Source organism: Lepisosteus platostomus, chromosome 27 (genome assembly GCF_059453375.1).
Source record: "Lepisosteus platostomus isolate fLepPlt1 chromosome 27, fLepPlt1.hap1, whole genome shotgun sequence".
In the NCBI taxonomy this organism is placed as follows: Eukaryota; Metazoa; Chordata; class Actinopteri; order Semionotiformes; family Lepisosteidae; genus Lepisosteus; species Lepisosteus platostomus.
In genome coordinates, this window is record NC_142637.1 from 7,224,872 (window position 1) to 7,241,188 (window position 16,317).

General features: G+C 43.2%; 1 long non-coding RNA gene across 4 annotated transcripts in view; it reads left to right on the plus strand.

Moving 5' to 3' along the window:
- LOC148639201 (uncharacterized) overlaps nucleotides 1-16,317 on the plus strand; it is a 62,651-nt gene that overhangs the window by 24,483 nt on the left and 21,851 nt on the right. For all 4 annotated transcript variants that reach the window (XR_015930770.1, XR_015930767.1, XR_015930766.1 and 1 more), the window contains one exon: nucleotides 3,943-4,108. This is a non-coding gene — a long non-coding RNA (uncharacterized LOC148639201). The remainder of the gene's footprint in view (nucleotides 1-3,942; nucleotides 4,109-16,317) is intronic.

Genomic DNA, 16,317 nt, shown 5'->3' on the forward strand with positions numbered 1-16,317 from the left:
TTTGTGTGTACAGACGTGCAGGAAACGCTTGTATCACTCACTCGAATATATGGTGTTTATTCCACTCTCCGTGGATAGGTTTGTGAAGCTCTACCCCGTTATTGCAAGAGTTGATTTGTAATAGTAAAATGCAGCAAAATAGAAAACATGCCATAAAAAAGTTTACTAGTCACGCTCCTGGACATATCTATACCATAGGTGTGCTGAAGCAGGCGTAGACTGCTAGCGAGCCATGACATTAGCTAATGCAGTTACCGGTGACAAGCATTCTCCTCTTACTCGCCTTTAAAATATTTTATAGTTTATTAAAATGAAGGCTATAAACAATTATTTGTATTTTGCAACGATTAAAAACAACGACAGCAAAATACAGCAGATAAATCGCAGTTTCTTCCGTGCCGTGTCGACAGAGGCCTGGTTTCAGAGCAGGTGTGTGCGGTGTGATTTAAATAACATGAGGAGCGCAGACGTGCCAAAGCTTTTGTCCTCAAGAACCCTCCCCAGAAAATGAAAAAAAAAAATAGAATCCTTGAGAATGATCTTAAACATCGTCAGAGTCTTTCTCGTGGCTGCTAATTGCTTCGAGAGCATCTGAAAAAGCTGTAGCCAAACCGGCTCTGCTTTCTTCATCAACCGCACCATGCAGATACAATATTTTTAATATCTGACACCATTTCCCAGCTGCCCGACTAAGGGCGGCTGTTTAGTTGTTATGTGCCAGAATACTGGTATTCACGGTGGACACAGCACCGATTTTGATGTTTTGGCTAGGCAGCACAAATTGTTGGGCTTGAAAAAGCAGGAATAAAGCCCCAAACACAATAACAATAAGTCAAAACATTAATAGTCGCACAAAATACTAAGACGAACAATGTTTCTTATTACATCGCTACTGTTAAGAGGATTAACAGTTGTGCTAAGCAGCTTAAGTATGTTCAGAATTTATTTTCATGAAAACGAATAGAGCAAACTAATGTTCAGTAGTTTTCCATGGTTATATCCTAGTTACCTTGTTTGTTGGCGGATTCATTCTTTTTAATATATAACCTTGTCTTTTGTGCGTGAGTTTGGATTACAAATACAGTGTGTGTACAGAGTGTGTATTTTCTCTAATGAAAAAGCGCGTTATCCATAATACCAGCGAACGGGGCAATTTTATGTGGGCCATAGCGCATATATCCATTATATATCAGAAAGAGTCGATTTTTAATATTTGGGTCGCCTTCTTATAATAAACAGCTAAACTCCAGGTCCAGACGACAACTTGACCCTTCTGGGCAAAATAAAAACACGTGGCCTAAATAACTCACGGTATTTATTAGATTAATTCCATTACCATAGTAATTTTAGCGCACGCTGTTTGAAATGATTTCATTAAGCATTTCATGTACAAACCGCAGAAACACACGGCAGTTACTCTAAGTATTGTAAAAGAAAACCTTTCTTCGAAAACAATAAATACAGTATATAACTGAACCAGCAGCAGAATTAATTTCTGCAAATTGACATTTACTCGACAAATGAAACATCTCATTACGTAGATACTGTCAGAGTCACGTGTTATAACCTCCACACTCACCTGGGTCTTCGTCTGTAGTGTGTTCGTTTTTTAAAAACGAGTCAAAGGTTTGGAAATGGGAATCGCAAAACGTCTTTATCTGTGACAATAAAACGGCATTTACAAGAAAGCCCTAGTTTGAAATTTAATTAAGGTGCACTAACACAGCGTTTACATAATAATCTCTTAATTATTATCTCACTTTATAACACATTAGAGAACTTATTACTTTACATATTAATACATATATAATTTAATGTTTCAGTTCAATCAAAATGTAAACGTCGTATTTTTAAGATAGAAAAGTTATAGTAAAAGCTAATCGTCCTTTATCGTTTGTTTACGTGAACTATGTTAAGTGCAAACAATATCTACAAAAAGAATTTGAATACTGCTACGAAATCCAAGATATACTCCTAGATACTTAAAAATATATACTAAAATCCACAGAATGTTAAAATTCACGTTACTGCTATTACTACTAGAGCAACAACAATATAATGTCCTGTTAAGGACAACCTGTCTTCGTTACATTTTATACTAGATTTGAACATACCGGTCAATATATATCAGAAACGCGCATGAAAGTGGTTCACCGGGGTTGTTGTCGATTTAAACCCTCGACGCTGCATCTAATTGTCGGTATCGTTACCGTTTAAGTACAGAAAGATTCAATTCTTGGTTTTCATGCCTGAACTGATGAATTTCATGTGTGCCTGCCGGTGAAAGAAGTAGGGTACTGCTGTTGTTTTTTGCAGGAGTAAAAAAAATATTTCAAAATGTAATAGAGGCAAAAGCAACATTTTATGGTGAAAAGTCCGAACTACTTCAAGCATAAATAAGCATTCCACCTCCTTAAATTAATAATTGCTAGTATGTGAAGAATGCTTAAAATATTTTTTGTTGCGCAGCATTTTAATATGTTCAGTAAATCTCTGTAGAAACCGTGGGTAAATAGTCTGTTCGAGGTGCGAGTCTTCATAAAATAAAACGTTGTTATCTCCCGGTAAACCGTAAACCTGGGCCTACAGTTCTCCAGGTGAGCACTGATGTCAGATCGGTGTCTCTGTCCTCCTCTTACAAACAAATCCACAGTCCGAGATCTCGCCGCATCTCCCCTCTCTGTGTCAGGGTCAGAGATGCACGATGGTGCTGTGAGTCTCCCTATTAGTAGAATTATTCGTGGACTATTATTATCAGTGATTGCATGGATGCAAAGTTAGAGTGGCCGGGGGGCGTGATTAGAACAAGCAGCCTGTTCGTGATCCTTCGCAGCTCCGTTAGTTAATTGAAACAGGAACCCTAAGCGGTAACTCGTGCTGAAAAAGAAACAGGAGGTCTTAATTTGAAGCAAAAATAGTTATCTAAAAACAATGCCTGTATTGGGAACAGACTGGACAGATCTCTGTCTCCAGACAGTATAAAGCTGTTTATTTCCACGCATTCCAGTTGGGTACAGCCTGGGAAAACAGAACTAGGTCTTTCCACCAGGTGATGGAAATAACCATCAGGAATATTTTTGGGAATATTCAGATGATTGTTTTCAGGGTCTGACAGAAAGAGAATGAAAATACAGTTTTCTCAATTAAATATAAATTTAGTTGATGTACATGTAATGGCAGGAGAAGCTCTATGTAATTTCATCTTGCTTTGTCCCCCTCATTCTTCACTAACATACAAATAAGTGGCCTTGCTTTTGTATTCTTTTTTTACATCTTTTTGCAGGGTTGGGGAAGAGTAAAGGCGATGGCCTGTAATTGTTTTTTCCAATGTTTTTCCTGAATTAAAAATAGAATATCAATGTTCTGATGCACGCTGAGCTACTGAGTCAATGCAAATGGTGAAATTAGAGGAAACCACCACTGAGAGCTTCCTTTAATAGTTGCTCATGTGTAAAGGTTAGGGTTGGTTGGCACTTGAAGGATAAAGTAATCTATTTTTTTTAATGACAACGCTAACATATCCTTGTGAACCTCCCCTTCTTTTAACAAATAGTTGTTCTTACCAACTTTTTCTTCTTTAATTCCAAAATTACCATTGAGTTATGTCACCTTGCTCCTATACTAGGCAAGGTCAGCCCCAGTCAATAATATTTAAAGCCTCAGTTGTCATCCCAGTATAGCTTCTCGGTGTAGGTCTTTAGTTTGTTGGTAGCACCATGCTGGGGTAAATCTACAAAGAACACAAATTCTTAGAGTTTGAGGGGCTGTTAAACCACGGAAACATGCTTTTCCTTGTATCACAGGTAATATATGTATTTTTGTTAGTCTTTTACACTTGTTTACACTGTTGTTATCCTCGTTTGTAAGTGATCACCGAACCTATCAATTAAGGGTGAGTTGCATCCTAGACCAACGCTCTCTTCTCTGTCTCCCATGTTGCAGGGGGCGCGTGTGAGCAGGCTGGACCTTCCTGCGGGCGTCACGGCGGCGGGCGCAGGGCAGAGTGCCGAACCAGCGGTCACCCAGCCAAGCACTGTGCTGCCTCAGCCAGGCTATAGAGCACCCGCTGGGGTCCCTGTACCCTGGACACTTCTCTGCCACGGCGCAGGTGAGGCAACGATCGGGAAAAAAAGGCCACCTTCGGAACATCACCCCAGGCCGCTCCACAGGGCTTGTGTGCTTCCCAGTACAGTCCAATCTTGCAGGCCAAATGTCAGTTCATAATGTGCTGTTTAGTCAGGAGGCATGAAAATATTAAGGATGGTTGCATAACAACCGTTACTCGTTATTCGTATCCTCTAGCACACAAGAGGCTGGCTAAAGGTCAGAATCAGGCTTAGAGGCTTGGTGGTGGATCTGAAAGCTACGATGCAAAAGAAAGAACTTTTGTCTTTACTCCACTTGTAGCGGTGAGCATGACACACACTCCTGTTACATAACCAGCCCACCTACGGTGCTCATCACTGCAAATGTCATCACCATTTAGCACCGGAGACCAGCTGAGCTCACGATGAAGCACGAGCCTCTCACGCTGCTTTTTAAAATTGTTTTTTTTTTGTTTTCATATGCACATGTTTAAAAAGTCTCGCCTCTGAAGAGAAGCGTGCCATCATCGCCAGAGTCTGCCTCCACCACATGGGCTTCGACATTCCTTCTCCTGTGCCTTAAGTTTGGCATCAGGAGAGGGACGTTCTTTTCAAACCATGCTTTTAAAATAAGTATTTTTTATTGTTTTTTCAACCAAAAAACAATGAATAAAAAAACATGCTGCATGAGTTACGTGTTAAAGTGACATTACAGAACATTGTAAGTTGTTGGTACAACTGGTGTTGCCTTAAGAATAATTAATGAAATAGACAAAATGCAGAATTTCCAATCCCATTCCCACGCCCCTCCCAAACCTTCCCTCACAAAAAGGAGTAAAACTAAAAGAGAAAGAGACGGAAGACATAAAAATGACCATAACAAAATACTCATTACGCTAAGTCTCTAGATGAAAAAGTGGAAGACCAGTCCTATCGGGTATCATCTGAGGAGCCAATAAGACACAGGTCAAGGTCTAGGCATTGAAGGGAGGCTCAAATTTCAAAACAGTTTAAAAATGTTTGCCACGCTTAAAAAAACCTAATGGTGGACCCGCAAATTAGTGTGTATCTACTTTTTTCCAACATAAGAAACTGCGTTCTTATCTCTGACCCAAATGAAACAGATGTGGGTGGGGCACCTTGCTTCCAATTAGAGGATAATGCACTTTGCAAGGAGAGATGCAAACGCAGGGCCAAACTGTTTTCGCAAAAGATGCGATACTCCTCATCACCGACAGGCGAAATGATCGACGCGGGCTCTTCTTTCTGTCTTTTCAACCAGGCTGCCAGTGCACCTGACATTTCACTCGCAGATCGGATCCCTTGACTCACTACAGTATCTGCAGAGCAAGAAAGTTTTATTTTGTTTCCCAAGAAAAGCTCTTGCTTCTGTATGGCTGGACTCTACATTCAGGTGGGGCTGCACATTGGTGGGGGTGGAGGGGATCCCCATTACCCGGAAAGCGCTTTGAGTGGAGTGTCCAGAAAAGCGCTATATAAGTGTAAGCAATTATTATTATTATACGCAGGAAACTTTCGCCCATTTATCCAGTATACCAACAACCGATGTATTCTAAAGAGAAAGTATGTGGAGGTTGTAATTTGCAGCACAAATACCGGAGACCCTGCAGGCACTTTCAAGGGGAGCTTCCGTTTACTATTGGAGAAGGAAATTCGGTATGTACAAGTGGACGCTTTAGTCCCCAAATCCTGGCAGTCTTTCACAGCCATCCACCATGTGATTTGGCCTGAATCCCTGAGTTTTGGGAACACGGATTTGTGGACCTGATTAATGTTGGTGTCCCCCCCCTGCAGCGGCTTCAATTTCAAACACAGTTTCCTGGCCGTGGCTGATGATGTGATCAGCTTTGCCTGTAATGCGTTAAAATGACACGTAAAATGTAGTTTTTTTTTTCTAAATTTGTTTTAAAAAAAAACGGGACTTCCTTCAATTCATTCCTTAAGAAAAGTTCAATAATAGAAGATAAGTCGTCTCGGATGTGTTAAATTCCATCCTTTCCGTCTCAGAGGCTAGCTCTTTCCCCTCTTGATCCATCCTTAGGCAAATTCCACACTCTCTTAAAAAAAAAAAAAAGAAACCCTCACCCTCTCTCTCTACCTTCTTTACCCCCTTACTCCTATAAGTCTGATCCAATTTGTTAGGATCCTTGGTTTGGAAAGATAAGGCGAAGGGTAGCCGTTTGTGTAATCTATATTTTAATTCCTTTGTCTGGGGCCTCTTATCCCTTTAGGATACTTGGAGACTTTGGCAGGGTCTCCGTGTAAGGTGTGCTCATGTGGAAAGAGTGTGAGGGTGGCTCAGTCCTTCACCCCTCTAATTCCTCCTCGCCCCCTGTCCCCCTCTTCCCCCTGCATCTGCACGCGGGCCTCCCTGCACCAGCCTCTCAGAGTCCTCGAAGAGACCTCAAGTCAAAGTTCAAAGCCGTTTTCATTGCGCCCTGTTCTCCTGTCTTTCCTTCTGGGGGGATGTGGGGGGTGGGGGTGGGGGATCTGGGTTGCTTTGGTTGAATTTATTTCTAATTTACCACTTTATCCAGCCATAAACCTGTGAAACATTAAATAAAAAAAACATGGCCCAGAGACTTTCCTAGTTACTTGGCGAATGTCAATCTAAGAAATGTGACCTTTGAGGTCAGAGTGTGTTTAACACGAATAGGAACATTTCACAAACTTTTTTTAAACTGTTAACACGGTAGATCTCCAGGGGGACATGTCTTCGGTGTAAAGGCACTTGGTAATTAGGAGAAAAAAAAAGGAAATTATCACAAATTCATTTTTAGCTTTTTTAAAATTAGGTATCTTCTACAGGCACAAGAAATACAAAGCCTAAGAACTGAGGAACAGCCCAACAAGAGGTTTGAAGCCTCGTATTAAAAAAAAAAATCAGTAACGTTTAAAGCTTTAAACTTCTGACAGGAGTGAGGAATTGGACACTTTGTGGAAAGCACAGTTCAGACACATCAGGCATGCAGATATGTGTAAGGTATGCTGAGGTTATGTACTAAACTCACAGATTTCAGCCAGTAGAACCTATTCAGAGACTATATTAGCCTCTCCGTCCTGTAGGATGAATATACCTTCACAGTACAGAGGAAAGGGTGGCGCAGGGAATGACCCACCAGCTGGTACTTCATGTAAGAGGTTCAGTGCTTCTCCCTTCCAACAACTACTGGGGCTTTTAGGCTATCAGCTCAGGACCCAGTCTGTTGGCCCGTTGGGGCACAGCAATGAAACGGACAGCCAGGACCCGACTGAGAGAACAAACCATCCAGAGCAGGAAGAGGAGGAAGAAGAGGAGCTGTCGAGCCGCAGAAGAAGGAAGTATTGTACGACAAAAGAAAAGGCTTTGTCTTTAAAGCCCGAAAAATAAAAAAAACTTTCCTGTGACACCGGCCTAGTTCTGTATCGGTGTACCCCCAAGGAGAAACTGCAGTTAAAAATCAAAAAGAGAAGATCAGAGGGAATTTAAACCCCGTGGCTAAAATCTACACTACAGGCACCTTTCACCCACTCTCTGGTTCGTCCGCATTTCAACTCAACAGCAGCCGCTGGTTTCAAACAGGCAGTCGATACTAGATTCTCAAGCAGATGGATCGATATGGACATGTTTGGGGATAGATGAATGGGGTGCAAAGACGGATTTTGGTAGTCAAAGAGAGATAAATACAACACATCCACAGAACCGTGTTGCATTCTTTTAAAAATTGCTAAAAAAAAAAAGACTTTCATCGCTGTCAGGCACGACTCTTATTATTCGTAATTCATGTTTGCAACTATAATTGAAGAAGCAAAATTTGCTGTATTTTACAATATAAAGGCCTGGTATTCATGATGTTCAAGATTATTTTATCTTTTTAACACCAAGAAGTGCACGTTTTGTAAGTATAACCTAGCGTTAATTAAAAGAATACAGTGTGCATTCAGTTAGAAATGGATTAAAACAGATGGCCTTCACCATGAAATCTTCCTCGTCAAGTAATGTCTAAATATTACCGATAAAAACATAAAGCAAAATACTGATTGATGTATCAGTTTCAGTCACTGTTTTCTTGGGGGGGGGGCAGGTTAAGAAGATAATAGCAGTGATGGTAATCACTCTTTTTGAGAAACGGCTTCACTTTTACTGTTTGCTGCCCTGTTGCAGACAATCCCTTTCATAGAAAGGAAACTTGGTGCAGACTAAGTTTGATTCAACACATTGGGCTGGTAGCATACCCACAATCCTCTGATTTAAGAGAAAAGTCCCTTTGAAAAAAGGAAATTTAGTTAGGAGCCCTGTGCTTGGCCTTAATCAGCTTGACTGAAGGCCTGGTGTCTGGCTGATGCCTAGGGGATGTCTGGCCTATTTGTATGCGGGGTGAGGGGGTGGCTGGATTGGTGTGTTAGAGGACCCATCCTGGAGGAGGAAAGTCTGAGTCTTATTTATAGGGTGCATAAGTGGTACAGGTGACAGGTAAAGGGGTGGAACAATGAAAAGGGGTCATTGTTGGGTTTTTAACTCAAATCTTAAGGACCTGATGTTCATAAAGTGTGACTAGGTGGGTGCAGAGTCAGTGGTCAGAAACCACTGGAAGCAAAGCAAGCTTTTATAATCTGGGGCCAAACAAGTGATCTGTCGTGTAGAGTGGTTGTTATAGCTCTGAGCTCATATTTGGAAGGCTGTGGCTTCGAATCCTGGCTGGGACCTTGCCATTATACTCTTAGTGCAGAGTATCTGACTGCATGAATGTCGCTAATGATTAATATTAATTATTAATAGTTTAATGGCTGCGTATTGGCTTCTTGAGGTGCAATCAATATGGCTGCATGTAATGTACCTGCAGCAGGAACAGGTTCTACTCTTCTGCGCCACGCCTAGAACATGTGTGACATTGATCCTTGCGGTGAGTGCTCTTTGCATGTGTGCAGTGCTGTTCTGCAGCGTTTCCTGTGCTTATGGATAAGCTCCCAGCTGGATCTGTAATCCCCTCATTTGTAGTACAGACTCCTGGATCTAGGGTCTGTCTCTCTGGGTTCACTGTTCCCAGTTTAAATTTCGGCAGTGACGGACTGGCAGGCTCCAGAGGGCCCACTGGCCGGCTGTTTGACCGGACCAGGGGATATCTGCATCCCCCCTCCCTCCCCCAAACAGCACCTCCATTTTTGCCATTTTTTTAAATTCTGAATTTCATTGTGGAGAGACCACTTCCTCTTCCCTATTTTTAGGACTTCTCCTTTAATAGTGTTGCACCACTAAGACTCTGTGCTGTGCAGTCTAGGCTGTTAGTCAGAGGGCATCAGCTTTGGGATGTACATTTAATAATGCACAATTGTGATGCTTCACAAGTATGTGTCACTTACTCGGCTTCTGGATTCTGCCAAATTTTCCCACTGACATGCACAGCAGTATGGGTAGCACATTACTGGGACTGTAGCTGTCAAACAGGGACTCTGGTGCTCATAATAATGCTCTTCTGCACCACTGTTAAACCAGCTAATACACTCTCCATCACATTTTTCCTCACTGCTGTTCTAGGGGATTCTGGGAAATAGTCGAAGAGTCTAAAAGACTCTAAAAGGCTGCCACTGCCTCATTTCATAAAGATCCACATTTTTTTCTCCTTAAGTGTGAAGTATCCTTCTTTAACATACAAAGAAACTGTAAAAGGGATAGTGTTTGTAGTTTTTATCATCTTGGCCGAACCTGTTAGAGTGTATTGCTGAAGCAGGTTATTCTTGATACATACACTGGTTGTTAAGGTTAAAATCTACCCTTGCAGTTGCTATGATACATTCTTCAGTTGATGGTCCCGGATTCATCACTAGATTCATTTGTCATTGTCTCTGCCTTCAAAATGCCAATTATCCTACTGGTATATCTTTGGACTGTGGGAGGAAACAGGAGCACCCAGAGAAACACCCACACAAACATGCAAACTCCATGCAGAATAGCACCCCAGGAATTGAACCCAGGGCCCCAGAGCTACAAGGCAGCAATGCTCACCACTGCGCCACTGTGCTGCCCCCTGTTAAGAACTAGCCATGTGCAAATATTCACGGTTGCCAAACTTTGCATTGGAGTTCAATAGCTATTTAAATTTGTGAGAAAGCCTTTGACTTGCTAGGATTTTCCCAAGCTTTGCAGATTTTAAATGCGAAAACTGTTCTGCACGGCTGTTCTTAAAAGTTGCTTTAAATTATGCCCTCTGCATTATACAGCTTGATAGGAAATAAATCTCTTTAAATGAATTCAGTGAATGGGGGGAGGGGTAAGGAGGGAATGCCAGCGTATGTTAACATAAATTAAAGCCCATCTGCAACGGGTTGTGTTTTGATTTTTTTTGCCTCTTTGTGCTGAAGGCGAGCAACAAGAAGGGGAAAAAAATAAAGAGGGACTTCCTAAAATTGGGCTGAAAGCAGCCTGAGTCCGAAGGTTAGCTGGCAGGGAGAGGGAAGTGTGTCAGAGTGCCTGCAAGCCGACAGTCTGAGACTGATGGGATTCCTTTTGCAGGAAAACGGCAGGCTTTACCAGCAGGGCCAGGCCTCTGGCATTTCTATGCAAACCAGGCTTTGAATAATGAGGTGTATTTATTAAGAGAGGGAAGCAGGGGAGGGGGAGTCATGCAGGCGCTCTGAAAGGCAAGGCAGGCTGCTGACTGAATGTGAAAGACGGAGGGAGGAAGGGGGGCATCTGGGCAGCAGTGGCTGTGTGTATGTGAAGGCAGAGTAGAAAAAAAATGTCCAGGCCTCCATTGGTTCAATGCAACGGCCGGAGCAGCTGTGAAAAGAGGTCTTCTCTTTTTCCCACGCCCAGTGCGACGCGAAACAGTAGTTTAGCCTGCGAGGGTCAAGTCACATTGCTAATATATACACAGCGCCTGTGTACTTATTCAATACGTACACACAGCTCATTTATTTCATGCGTGCACACACAGACAGACACACAAATGCACGCACGCACACACACGGAAAGCACCCTGACACTCATTTGTATCACACTGGAGCCTTTGTCTGATTTTAGGCCAACGGTCTTGGGATCTGCAAATTAACTCGCTGTCTGTAAGCAGCAAGCAAGGGCCCCACTCCAGCACCGAGACACCTGCCACTCCTGAGCTCCTGAGGTGGCTCTTTCTTTTCTTGTAAATGGCAAATTCGGGAAAAAAAGGCAACATATGTATTCCTATCATGTGCATTTCCAAGCAACTGAAAGTTTTTGCTTCTGTGGGCAACCTAGCCTGTTTTGTTAAATGCAATATATATCTAGTGGCATTCATTGCTTTGCTGCACCCAGTATATTGCTGCACTCAGTTGTCTAATGAGTATCTGGCACATTTTTGGAAAAAGGTACAAGTGTTTGAGAGGAACAGTGAGGGCTGGTACATCTTCGTAATGTTTGTAGATTATTTTGGCCTTAGATTTAAAGGAAATATTCTCACCAGCCTGTGTCCTGCTCTGCCTCCCAGTGTCTGATTAGAACTGAAAGACAACAGAGAACTGACAGAGGATACAACCTTCTCTTCTTAATCCATCCTTCCAGTTAGCTGCTTCTCTGCCCCATCCTCAATTACTTTTAGCACTACTGAGAAACTATGCTGCATTGTTGCCATCCAAAGTTGCTCAAGTTACAAAGTTAAATTGCTTCATGCACATCAACCCCCCCTCCAAAAACAAAACCTGTCAGGTCTCCTTGATTTCTAGTTGTAAGTTAATGGTCTCTTGCAAGGCTCCCTGGAGCAGTGTTCGTCTGTGTCTGTGATGTCACCGCGCATTTGTTAGAGACTTTGAAAGAAGCTCTGTGACAAGTGTGAGCACTGGGGTACAGCACCAGTGCACTGCAAGTAATAAGATTGAGCCCTCTTTTCATGGAAATGGAGCCTGTAGCTTATTTAAACAGAGGGGGAGTTGTTTGTGAAGGCATAGCAACTTTCCAGGAATGTCTCAAAAGCTGGATTCCCAATAAGACACGCAATCTATTTCCACTGAAGGCAAAATAATAAGAGGAAAGTCGTATTTCAGCCGTATGCCAGCCCTGCTTTAAACGAGAAGGTATTCTCCTGCTTGCAGAGGCAATGCACTTTGAATAAAGCCAATGTTTACTGCCAGTGCCCTGTACACACACACAAACCAGACAAATCTATCAATTGTAGTGTGAGCGTGCCAACATTACAGTCCAACAAATCAGATGGGGATATGTTTAATTGACAGAATACTATATACGAGGTGACTGTGTCCTGTTCTTTTCTTGGCAGGGCTGGTAGCAGTGACTGACAAAAGCAGCAGTAAATTACTGAGGTGGTGGAAGGGATAAAGGAGTGAGGTCAGAGGAAGGTCAGCAAGGGTTCATGTCCCAGTCCAACCTGTCCTCTCCACTCCTCACAGTCACTCCAAGAGAAGCAGATGAGTCCTGTGGGTCTCAGCCCTTAGCAAAGTTCAGTGTTTTGTTTTTTAGGGTTGCCTTTGTTATACAGTAACTGGGGTCTGTGCAGAGACTTGTCGTCCCCAAGAACTGTGTTTAAACACCAAACATGAAACCTAGAAGGGATTCACCCCTTGGTCTTCTGAATCTCTCAGGACCTGATGCACAAGATTGATATTAACACCACAGGTATAAAAGTATAAGCCAAAACGTGACAGAGTTCACTGATTCGAGAATGCAAGCTGGTAAGAAATCTTGTCGAACAGGACCTGTGACGCGAGCATGCAGTGAGTGTTTTCCCCAAAAACGTGCACCACCAGGGCACATGGCACATCCAGTTGCTTCCCATGTCGCAATGCTCATCGCGTTCCCAACGGAGATAACGTCCTCTGGACGAGCAGTGTGGCTTCTCACTGTGCCTATAGGCAAGCCTCACCAGTACCTTGCAAACTCGGGATTTTACTGCCAGTTTCTGACAGCTTGACCCAGGACGCGGGCACTTTTGTGCAACTATTAGGGGTATCCCAATTCTTCTGGGCGAACTGCAAGAATCTAGGTGCAGATGACCACTGCTCTGGACTGTAGAGCTCAACTTGTGCACCATGTAAGGACCCCACTGCCAACCAGCAAGCACTTTCTAAGTTGTGCATGACACATACTAAGGCCTTGATCAGCTGGGATCGAGTCATTAGGAAGGTCAGTTGTGTTTTTTGTGTTTACTGTAAATGTGGAAAAAAACAGGAAATTAAAGTTCAATTGTTTTTGATTTCCAGCTATTGTTATTTTCCCACTTTCCATAATGATCCTGCAGTATTCGTGCTCTCCTGGGGAGGTACTGCTAGCCTGCATCCGTCTCTCCTTGTAGTGTCATGCAATATAGGCTATCTACAGTACCCACAGTGAAGCTGAAGAGAGGCACATTGCAAATACTGCGAATTGATGTCAGAGCAGGAGGCCACTGAAGCTCACAGCACTGTGCACAACGTCAATAAAAACCATTGGAACTGTGCTTGTATCCACAGGTATTTAGATTTAGATTTGCCGTGCAGAATAGCAAGTATGGAAGACTCTGACAGCAGCCTGTCTCTGATTCCAGACCTTTGTGGTCATCTCTACTGCTAAGTGGTATTTCATAGTTTAGAAGGGGGGGCAACACAGCAGTTAGCTCATAACTCTTTGTTGCTAGGTTAGAGTCTATCTTTCGGCCCATTCTTGGCAGGTTTATATGTTCTCGGTGTGCTCCAGTTTTCTCCCACAGTACAAAGGCATGCTGGCTAGGTGGGTTGGCATCTCTAAATTGCCGCCATGTGTTCAAGTGTGTGCCCTGTGACGGACTAGACAGTGTGCGTTTTGCCTTCTGCCCATTGTCTTCCACGTTTCAATCCAAAAAGTGATTAAGAGGTTATCGAAAACAGAGGGCAGTAATCCAGCCAGATGCCCTGTTATATATACCATGGACATGTTTCTTCTTAAAGAAAAACATCCAACTTAGGCCTGCAGCAAACATGACAGCATCTGCCTTTCAGGAATTTAATTAGCTGTATTTAAATAGCATAAAAAGTCATTTACTCTGTGATAATGGGACCTTATTTACACAGGGTAAATGATGTCTATTTTAAACAAATCGGCAATTTCTTTTACATTTTAAAGTACCAAAACTATATTTGTTTTGGGTTGTATTTTCATCCTGTGTGTAGTAACATTGGTGTGGAGTTTTGAATGATAAGGAACAATCGCATGCGAGTCGAGGGGAAACCCTTTCAAATATGTGTGAGAGCTTCCTGTTATGGGAACATGATTAAGAAGCAATGTGTATGTGTGGGGGCCACAGCTTGTGGGGGGGGAGGTACAGGAAACCCCTTTCATATGTGCAGATTTCTTCTTGAATGAGTTTTATTCAAGCTGGATACATTTCACACACAAACAAATGAAGATGCTCTGCGCGCGGTCCAACACGGCAGAAGGTAGCTCTTCTGTTTTGCTCTCAGGATCGATAATTGTTGGCGGGTCGTTCACAGCTTTTGTCTCCCAACCTGCGCTCAGAGCTGGGATCCGCAGACGGTTCATAACAGCCTTGTGAAGGGGGAGAAGCTCCGTGCCTCTAAGCAGTGCAGATCTGAAGGCTTCTTCAAGGCATGTGCAAGGTTACACCATGTCAATCCACACTGCTTGAACGGAGACACTTCTCTGCCAGATCGTATATGGTGTGTTCGTTGAAGAGGCCGGCCATATCTCATCTGCAACATGGTGCTCAGCCAAAAATCAATCTTATGTGAAGTTTCAGTGTTGATTTAGTTTGATGTAAAGGTACTAGATCTAAAACTCTGAATTAAAAGCAGCACTTTGGTCAGAAATCAGAGTCCTGTAGTGAACATATTCCTTGAATGGGAACAAGTAAAGTTTCGTTCCATGCTGAAAGGTAAGGAAAAGTTGAGGATCCTTACCTTTCAGCATGGAATGAACCTTGACCTGTTCCCTTGCAGCCTACACATGCTGATGCAGCTCCCTGCTCGAATGTGGTCCTTGTATGCTGTACTTTATACTATATACAAATGAATACTAAGGTTAAGGAAGCTTGTTTTCCCCTCACCTCTTTTCTGTGTTTTGCTCTTACACACACTCCATGGCTCCTAAAATCCCCTGTGCTTAGCCTTTCTCCTTGCTGTTCTTTCTCTTCTTCACCCTTCTAACCTCTCATCCTCTTCCTCTCTTTCCATACTCAGATATCCCGTCTTATCGCTGAGCCTTCAGGCCCGGCTTGTATTTCTTCTCACCTCTGTCCCAGCCTCTCTTCTTCCTCACATAATCTTCCCCCTTCCTCTCTCGCCATGGGGCCTCCATGTGCCCTCTTATTCCGTCTGCCTCTTAAGGCTCTCGTCCTTCCTCTCCTTCCGAACCATTTGCCTCCTCATCCTCTTCCTCGTTCCCACAATCCCCAACCTCCTTGTTTCTCGCTCTTCCCCCCTTGTCCCCCCCCCTTCTCTCTTTCTCTCTCAAGTTTAATTGAGTCAGTGAGCAGTTCACCGCCCTCCTCATTCCCCAGGATCTCTGAGCCCCTCCCTCACAGGAGGGGTACATTGTTTGCCCCGTCCCACTGATGTAATCCCCTTGGCTGGAACAATAAGTCGCCCCCTGGCCACTGAGAGGCATTAGCCCCCCAACGAGAGATGGGCTTTCAGCAGACCCCCAAACCCCTCTGCTTCTCCCCCTTGCCGACACCGCCCCCAGCATCTTCTCTGTATGGGGGTGGACTTTGCGTGATCAAAGCCCGGGCACATTTGCTTGTTTATAAGTCTGTTTATTTATTAAAATGCTTTCCCAGGAAGGAGCCTGCTGAGATGAAAGGCTGCGACTTCGAAGGGTGTTACGGGATACAGTCGGGCAGGACTTACCACCCCCTTTCAGTGCCGGACCTGTCTTGAAAATAAAAAAAAAACTCGGCTGGGTTTGAACAAGTGTCCTGATGCAGGATAAAAGCACAATACAGTGCCGGGTCAGCCATAGTCTGAATAAGATCTGTTTTTATCCCAGTTTGGATGAGCATCTGGTTGGGTCGGATTTACATGGGTAAGAATAAATCATTTAAAAAGCGAACTAACTGTTTGGCCCAAAGTAACTAAAACTAGCATCTTTATCAGCATAAAGAGCATCACTCTTCACGGTGCAAGGAAATGTTTGTTCTTGCCAGCTAGCATTTGTGAAAGGATGACCAATTGTCCTAATTAGCCTCCCCCGACATAGAAGTAAACTCAGCTGAAAGCACATGCAGCAGTGGAATAAAATGGTAAAGTTCTGAGGAGGGAGACTGTGTGAGAG